Source organism: Oryzias melastigma, unplaced genomic scaffold (genome assembly GCF_002922805.2).
Source record: "Oryzias melastigma strain HK-1 unplaced genomic scaffold, ASM292280v2 sc00301, whole genome shotgun sequence".
Lineage (NCBI taxonomy): Eukaryota > Metazoa > Chordata > Actinopteri > Beloniformes > Adrianichthyidae > Oryzias > Oryzias melastigma.
This window is the reverse complement of record NW_023416914.1, coordinates 200,290-206,343: the sequence shown is the minus strand read 5'-3', so window position 1 is coordinate 206,343 and position 6,054 is coordinate 200,290. Positions and strand designations below refer to the sequence as shown.

General features: G+C 39.6%; 1 long non-coding RNA gene across 1 annotated transcript; it reads left to right on the top strand.

The window, feature by feature from the left end:
• Window positions 1–2,061: 2,061 nt before the first annotated feature.
• Window positions 2,062–3,875, top strand: LOC112140929. Its single transcript, XR_002918292.2, has 2 exons — window positions 2,062–2,943; window positions 3,032–3,875. It is a non-coding gene; the product is annotated as an uncharacterized LOC112140929 (long non-coding RNA).
• Window positions 3,876–6,054: the final 2,179 nt, after the last annotated feature.

The following is a 6,054-nucleotide window of genomic DNA, read 5'->3' as shown; positions in this document are numbered from 1 at the left end:
TTTCAGAAAATGTGTTTTAGCATTTGGAAAAAACTGTAATAAAATTAAAATTAAACAACCACATTAGGCAGATATTTAATGACAATTTCAAGTTGGACTGAATTGGCGCACATTTTAAGCTAGATTTTCACTCGACGGGGTCAGCAGCTTAGAAATAGTGATAGAAATACCGACATAGCTCAAAATAAATAAATATCGCGGGCAACAACATGTTAGATCAAACGATTGTTGAAAAAGGAATATAAATAGATTGAATAGGTAATAAATATCCTTACCATAGTTTTTAAGGGATGTTGGTCACGTACTCCTGGAACGGTTTGGTTCAAATGTGAAGAGGTGGGCGGAGCTTTCTGGAGTCACGTTTACTCTTTGTCTTTCAACACCGAATTTTGTCACCACCATGTTGCTAAAACAATTCTAAAAGAGTCAATGAACATATTTAACACTGCAAATTGTACTGGTGTTAATACTCAGAGTTAAAATGCATGGATGTATTTTAACTCTGAGTATTAACACCAACACTTGGAAAACGAGTGTGCGGCCTTACACTTGCTGTTGGTGTAATGACTCTGAAAGAGTCAGAACAGTTTGACTATGAAGATATTACACTGGGAAATTTACTGTGTAAGCAGACTGAAGAAATATGTATAACTTGAGTTAATGACATTTGCAGCAGAAAGTTACAGTGTGGGGGGAGGGGTGTAAAAGAGAATTGAGATTGAGAAACACTGGGTTAAAGAGACAGCACCTCTGCGCTGCAATGGCGCTTCACACTAATATAAAAAAAATGTACACTAGATTGTGGAGGGACTGTACATCAGTATAGATCAAAATTTTTTACCTTTTTGGATGCTAATGTGCCGCTGGATTTTTTTCATTAAAGAAGCGTACCTTGGCTCAAAAAAAGGTTGAAAAACACTGCTCTACATTAAAAAAGCTAAACTTAAGGCCTGGTCCCACAGGATTTGATGGATATCTCACGGGTAAAAATTTAGGAAAATCTGCAACACACGCTTAACTAACTTTATGCATGTTCGTGGAATAGCAGTGATACAGATCCCGGAGTCCATTCCACTACCATTCCACTGCCAGTGCACTGCTTAATCGCATGTAAGCTTATCCTCCCACGCTCAGCTGCTAAACAGACATTGTAAGCAGTGGTACAAACACAGACTGGCCGGGTAAACGGCCGTGCTACAGCCATGCATGAATGGCAAATTTTGGTGTCCAAGCGTGTGTTCTGGCTTTAGCTTCACTGCCTGATCTTGCACTGGCACAACTGTACTACTGTTACCACACCGTGGTCTAAATTTTTGTGCTGTTCAAAAAAAGAAGCCAAATTTTGTACTGTGTGTATGCACATCTGTCCCGCAGCCATATCTCAGCCGTTGCACTACCAGTCCACTGATAACAGCGTCTGTGCCAAAGGAATGACATTTTTTGTGCTCCAGCTGTTTTATGGCTGTGAAAGCCCTTGGGACCGGGCCTTCACACACATTTGACCCTAACTCAAATGACCATTCTGACACTCCTATTCTAGATTTACTTACCTGGGGTGAAGTACACCTGGAGTCGTGCTCCTGGGGAGGAGTGTATGGAATGAACAGTACTCTGACCCTGCCCTCTGATGGAGGGTAGGGTTCAAATACCTTCTCTTCTAACCCTAGTTTATAACCAATGTAGGTTTCCAATAACCTATCAGGCTGAGGGCGTGTGGCTGACGCGTGTTCTCCACGTAAAAAAATAGACCACAAAAAAAAGGGTTGTCCTCCACTTGGGTAGTTTTTTTGGTGTTTTATTTAGCGAAAAAGAAGAAATAAAAAAGAACAACAAACGTAAACTCCACTTCTAAATAACTATTGTGAACACGGTCAAAAAAACCATGCACGCTCCTCTCTCTGTCACCTGCAGCTCCCAACCATAGACTGTAAAAATTAATGGACAAAGCGAGCACTGAGGTCCCCCATTGGAAATGCATTACTTCCTCTCCTCGCGAAAGTAGGCCGCCGCTTTCACCGTCACTTCCTGAAATGGATACCGCCATTTGCAAACAATCGTCAGCGATTGGTCTGAGTCATAGCTGAGTCATGAAATCTACAGGAAGTACTGTCGCCAATCAGGAGTTAGTTTATTGCAACCGTCCGCCTTTTTCCACGCCTTTACCACGAGACAGCGGATGTAAACAGTTTCTACTTTAATCACGGCGGCTCGAGAGAATTGTACAAGTCTTTGTTCAAGCCTTGAGGGAGAACCATTCCAACTTTGGATTCTTCAAACGGTAATGTTGTATTTACTTACACATTTTCTTTTTTGTCGAGCTAAAAGATGTGTCGCCACACATATTCCGAAAACATAAACATCTCAGTTATAATCAGCTATTTTGATATTGAAACCAGTGACTGTAGACACTGGCCTTTCCGAACGCATGTCCGCGTTAACTTTCAACTTCTTTTGTTTGCATTGCGAGCGTGTTTTCTTACACCCGGTATAACGGCGTTGAGACCATAGACCGTTTAATAAGAATACCTACTACTACAGTCAATTGTTGAGCCCAAGAGCCAAGGGAAAAATCGTTTTTTTTATACATTTAAAATAAAAAGACGGGTTATCAACTTCTTTTTATAGAGGGGGTGACGCGCCTAGGAGGGCCCAGACTGCATAAGCATTGTGTGGAAACGATTGCCTGTGTTTAAGATAAACAATACATTTCGAATTAAATAGATCTGATTAAATGTTTACTTTTTTTCTGTTGCACATGAAATATACTGTTACATCAAATGTCCACTTTAATCTAGCGCGGTTGTTATTAGTGGCACACACTCACTACTGTGCACATTTACAAAACATAAAAATAAAAAAATGGGGGTTCAATCAATTTTTTTGTAATGTGTCTTTCTTTTACATCACAGATTTGTGAAAAGATGGCCAGTGAAGCAAAGACATGTAAGTAATAACCAAGTACTCAAGGCTTCATGAAATGTATTTACTCTGAAAAAAAAAAATACATGTAACATCATATCTGTCTATCTAGGCACAGTCTGGATAATTGGGGACAGTTATGTCAGAAGAGGACATGACTTTGCCTCCAGGACCATGGGGAAAAACCTTGAGGTTTCCAACGCCATCATCAGCTGGTTTGGCTGGGGTGGCCTGAGGTGGAAGGGACTGGTGCCATTCTTTCTCCAGTGCCTAAGAGGGAGACCAGCCCCAGACGTCCTCCTTATACACTGCGGCGGGAATGACCTGGGTGAAGAAAAAAGCATCAAGCTCGTCACAGTAATGAAAGAGGATCTGCACAGACTCCACCAGCAACACGCATCAATGAAGATAATTTTTTCTGGGTTGACACAGAGGTGCAAGTGGAGGGCTGTTTCTCATCCTGGGAAGTTGGAGAAGTCTAGAAAATTTATTAACAATGTTATATCTGGATTTATGCCACCTATTGTTTCCTTTGTCCACCACCCTTTGATTAGGCATGACACTCCAGGTTTATTTTTAGCAGACAAAGTTCATTTCACCCCTAAGGGAAATTACATATTTTTAACAACCTTGGCCAAATCTATAAAGGACGTACTTAAATAAAATTGAACATTCGTGAAAATTTATGTTCTTGAGGTTTTGTTTTGCCAGATTATTCGGGAATAACTCAAATTTTTAATGCCTTATGCAATCTCTATCAAAATACTTTCTAATAATGTTTTCTTTTGTATTCATTCATGTCATTTATTATTTTTGGCCTACTTATCATGTTCTTCCTTTATGTTTATTACAATTACTTGTACCCCAGACGTGACTTTGCATAGTGCATGTGACAGGTTGTTGACAAAAATGACTAAATGACACAAAATAACAAATAAACCTTGTTTTTTCTGAAAGACATGTCGTTATTTCAAATCAAAATCCTTTATTACTCCCACAATGGGGAAATTCTCTCAGTGGTGGGCAGCAGCTTGTAAAATCTTACACAGAGTGCTATTATTGATCAAAAATTGAATTGCACGAATTACTTTATTTAAATTTTTAAATAAGGTAGAAATTCTTTTGACGCACATGCACTGTTAAGAATTTGGAGTGGTTTCAGACAACGGTTTCACTGAAGCACGACCCACTTCTGGGTGTTCTTTCCCCCTAAAGATTTCTCACAAACTTCATCTTGCCATCAGTTCACCCCAGTGTTTCCAATTCACTCCTCCACTAGCACAATCGACTCAACGGAGATGTCCTTCCACTGTGTTTTGTCCAACACAGACATTTTGCACCTTGGTGAAAGGGAAGTGTAAAACTGGACCACAAATGCAGATGTCCTATGAAGAATGTTTGCTATTTTTAATTAAAGGAAAGAAATATAAAAATTAGCTGATACTTTCAATGAAATTCTTTCATATTGAGAAACTTGGAGTAGGTTCCTCAGTTAAGTCAGTAATTACATTTATTTGTAGTAGTTAAGTGTGTGCAATTTTGTACTCATGCTTGAATTCAAAGGGTTTATTGTCATATGTACAGTAAAGAAACAGGTTTCCCTGTACAATGAAATTCTTACTTTGCAGCTCACTCTGAATGCCATAAAGATAAAAAATATAAAGTTTTTTGGATATTTACTGGATGACTGAAAACAAGGTATATATAGGAAATAAACAAACTATGCATATGTAAGTGACTAAGATATTTACAAATCAGATGTTGTGCAAATTTACAGAGAATATTATTGTGCAAAGGAGACTGACAGAACTGGATAGTGGGGTACATGTGCAGTTGTTATTAAGGTGCACTAATAATGATAAATAGTCCAGTAATGATATATGATAAATAATCCAGATGTGCAAAGGTGCAGTCTGCTGTTGCAGACTCCTGTCAGCTGTTAAGGAGTCTGATGTGAGGGAAAGAAAGAGTTCCTGAGTCTGCTGGTCCTGCATTTCACACTCCTGTACCTACGGCCCGAGGGAAGGAGAGTGAACAGACCAGAACCGGTGGGTGGGGTCTCCGATGATGGAAGCAGCTCTCCTCAGGACCCTGCGCTTGTAGATGCTCTGCAGTGAGGGCAGAGGAGTCCTGGTGATCTTGGACACATCCTTCACCACTCTCTCTTGTCTCATAACAAGAAAACATCACCAGTACAGACATCAACATCAAGGAATCACTGACACTTTTTTGACTGTGAGACATTCTATTTTTTAGACTGCATAAAACACAGAAACGCACATAAAATTGTTATTGGCCTGGCTTAGTAGGAAGCCCACTCACCACGTCAAGGTGCAGGCCATGAGTGGGAAGACGAGACAAGACACACAAGACGTACAAAACAAAAAAAAAACATAGATGAACGCAGACAACATTTATAAACATAGAAAATAACTGTTTAACTGTAAACGCTTTTTCCATATAACGAACTAGAATCAAACCAGATAGAATGTTATTTAAAGTGCTGTAAGTGCTTATAATATGGACAAGAATAATTTGTTTTTATTTCAATAGTTTTACCCACACAAAAACAGCAACACACGTGGCCACGTGCTCTTGCAAAAAAAAAAAAAAATACTATGCATTGATATAATAACTTGTGTCCCATTTATGTAGACTCCAAGCAATTGTTACAATGACTTAGTAGCATTTTGGTTGTCTCAATGCCAAGACAGCTCTCACACTAATCGCCATAAAAGTGAATTAACTTTGTGAGTTTCCTTCTCACAACCCTTCCTTGTTTTATAGCTTCTGTCTGCTTTTTGGCTTGATGATTTAAGCGGATCTTGCAGTACCATGCTGATGCCATTTTCATCAAAACATGAACATGATTGGCCTCTACACATGTGTCAAACATGTGGCTGTTTAAACCAGGGAACAAGTCTTTGTCTGAACACTCATCCAGAACTTCAGCCTGAATAACAGCAGTTGTTTGTCGGCCAGGTGGTGCATTCCCCCCATTTCTCCTAAGCAGTCTCAAGAGGCTTTTTTCTGTTGCCTTACAAACCGCCACAATGCCAGCTGATGGGCTTTGCAGGCCACCTCTGCTTTTCATTTCAAGAAAAGGGTGAGAATCCAAATTGTTGGAGCACAGTG